This window comes from Dermacentor silvarum, chromosome 1 (genome assembly GCF_013339745.2).
Source record: "Dermacentor silvarum isolate Dsil-2018 chromosome 1, BIME_Dsil_1.4, whole genome shotgun sequence".
Taxonomy (NCBI): Eukaryota; Metazoa; Arthropoda; class Arachnida; order Ixodida; family Ixodidae; genus Dermacentor; species Dermacentor silvarum.
In genome coordinates this window covers 142,477,642-142,480,946 of record NC_051154.1, presented here as the reverse complement: position 1 = coordinate 142,480,946, position 3,305 = coordinate 142,477,642, and positions in this window count along the sequence as shown.

The following is a 3,305-nucleotide window of genomic DNA, read 5'->3' as shown; positions in this document are numbered from 1 at the left end:
AGCTTCAGACAGACTCTTTTCTGAGTCCGCACAGATTGGCGATTATCACAAATGGGGAATTTAACCCCATATGTCAAAATTGTAAAGGAGGATAGAACCGGAGGTCAAGCAAGTGTAGGTAATAACACAGTATAGCGATAGAGGTTTTAAATACGAAAGTTAAGATCGAGATCAGATAGGCAAAAGACTAGATAGCGAGAAGATGAAATCAAGCCGGCAAGGGGACTATTTGTCCCCGCCCCGTTTCAAAGGGGATGCCAACCATCATCACCATGGTTGTCGGCCGGGGGACTCGCCTTTGTCGTCTAGCTGCTACGCTCCGCGGATGAATAGCTGCATTTTCATTCGTTTGATCGCTCTCCGAATGCGCGCTTGCATAACACAGCGCTCTCAAATTAGTGCCTGTATTTTTTTCTAGTGTTAGTTTTATAAATGCCAGCACCAGAAGGAAAATAAGCATTGTATATTTAATTTATCTTCCATTTGCTATGGCGTTGCGCTTCCGAGCTCGGAGTCGCTGATTTGGTTCTGGCTGTGGTGGCCGCATTTCGATGGAGGAAAAATACAAAGAACGCTCGTTTTATTATATTTATGTTCGCGTTAAAGAACCCCAAGTGATCAAAATTAATACGGAGTCTTTCACTACGATGTGTCTCATAATCATATCGTGGTTTTGGCACAAAAGAGCCTAGAATCCTATTTATTTATTTATTTATTTATTTATTTATTTATTTATTTATTTATTTATTTATTTATTTATTTATTTATTTATTTATTTATTTATTTTGTATAACCACGGCCATCGAGATTAGGCACGATCCCGTGACTCAGTCATGTGACATCACGCCGAGCGAGTAAACGAGAGTTTACGCAGCAAGCACGATCGCAAAGCTCATTTGCAAGAATTCGCGTCTACTAAGCGGCATTGTAGTTCAATCCAAATTATGCATATTGCCCATAAATCTGGTCACTTGGTGCTGTAAATATAAAACTCTGTCTGACAAGAAAAAAATTACAATTTTCCTGACAAGTGGTTTCTCTCGACATTGGTTGGGGGCACATTGCTCCATAATGTTTCGCAATCGTCAATCATGCTTTACACTATTTTCTTACAAATAAATCCTATTACTCTATTCTATTCTAACTATTGTTTATTTAGGTTAGTTTGAGACTATTGCTCCTCAGCGCATTTTCAGACCACCGTAAACCACTCGGAAAACGTCACTTTATTAGCTCAAGAATAACGATATTGTTATTAAAAAAAGGCCGGAAAACATGTCCACACTTCATTGCGCCCTTGCACGGCGTCGTCGTCGTGCAAGGGAGCACTATTGCTTTTTATATTTTATTGCGATAGCAATTATATGGACACTTCAACCGGATTTCTGCCGTCGCCGTCGTCGTCGCCGTCGCCGTGAGGTTCCCTATAGATAAAATCTTCGCCGCGTGCCGTATGCCCGAGCGGAAGCGTGCGGGCACGCGTGCTATCACGGAGAGCGAACGCACTCAATCTCCCACGCGCAACCAAGGAAGCGGGAAGCCAGCGCCGGAGGGAGCGGGGGGGGGGGGGGGGGGGGGGGCGCACTTCCACTCTGCCAACAACCGCGCTCGTCGCTCGCTCGCACCGTCTCTTATCTCCACACGGCTCTGACCGTTATGCGCCGTGCATTCGCCGCTCAGTTTCCGTTGAAGCGATAGACCGCACGTACTATCAGCGTCAAATGAAAGCCGAACAGCGGAGCGCGTGCCATAAGCATTAGAAACAGCATAGTGCGCACCGTCCAGTCATCAGCGCAGACAGGCCCACACATCCGGTTTGGTAGTACAGCGCCACCCCACTGAAGTGCGATTTTTTTTGCCTATGTTCCCACTAGTATATATGAAAGGAAGAAAAAAAAACAGAAGCAAAATTCTGTAACATTCATGCATTCGATCGGCAAACCTGTTCGGCAAACCGGATAGCTTGTGGTTGGACAAGGTTGTGCTGAACAAGAACAAAAACGATATCTTGAAATCAACCACAAAGCGATTAGATGTATCTTTTCTTTTTATCGTGCCCCGACGCAGATTGCAATGCAGCGCTGGAGTAAAAGCGAAGAACTGCGAGCGATACGACGACAAGCGCTTGGAACGCTCACGCCGGCCACCGCTACCACCATACGAAAACTGGAACAGAAGTGAAGATAACGCACTATAGGGGGATCGCGCAGTGCTGCTACACCGGATGTGCTCGCCGTTCAGTGGTGATGACAGGACGGCGCGCACTATAATGTTAACAGTGCTTGTGGCACGCGCTCCGCTGTTCGACTTTCATTTGACGCTGATAGTACCTTCGCCGCTGTGGCGTATCCGCTTGCTGCCAGAGTTTTGACGGTCGTTGTCTGCAGTCATTCAGTGTGATCTATTCATGTTTGTTTGTGCGCGCTCACACCACGCTTGTTCATTCAGTTAGTAATAGTCGGGCCACATTTTCCAACGCACGCTACACATGAAACGCTGCCCGGATCGGCAGTGCAGCGCTACAGGTGTGTCCCTTCGCACGCGCTGCCCACGGGAAGCGCTTCTCATCAACACCACCGTTTCACAGGCGCCTTCTCGTGGTCATCGAGTCTCTCTTCATGTCGGTCTACTTACGCCGCAGCACACCTGCTTACTTAATCAGCTCATGTTTACTACAATTCATATTGCTACCAAAACCGCTCACCTTACTCCGTATGACATTGCTGTGTTGCTATCGCATTCATTGCTTCGCCCTTAGGGCGAAACTGTGACATTTTTTATTGACAAAAAGCGTAGAAGCTTTCTGTAGAAAGTGAAAGAAGCACGCAATATCAGACCGTCATGTGATCCGATATTCAGCTACAGAATTTCTGTGTTCCCAATTGCTTCGTTCTTTCTGAGGAGGTCCGGCTTGCATTGTGCCGGACCATTTAAAACCGCTGGTCCGTCACTCGCTTACCTAATGCCACTTTTTTGCATTTATGCCGCATACTGATAGCAAAATACCGCATTTTGCTGCAATGCCGATAAAGCAGTGCATGCATTCCGGCACCGCAGCGACCACATAAAATTTTTGTAATGGCATCAAACGTCTTTTGTGAGATTCTTAAAGAGCTGGTCAGCAACAAAATTGAAATGTGTGTGGGCAACCTAGGGGGGGGGGGGGGGGGGTGCTGAAGGAGGCATTTGCCCCCTCCCCTCCCACACTTTCAGCAGCAAAGAGGCAAAGTATGCCATTGCCCCCCCCCCCCCCCCCCACCTCACACACACACGCACACTTCTGAAAGCAGACGATTTTGGCTGCA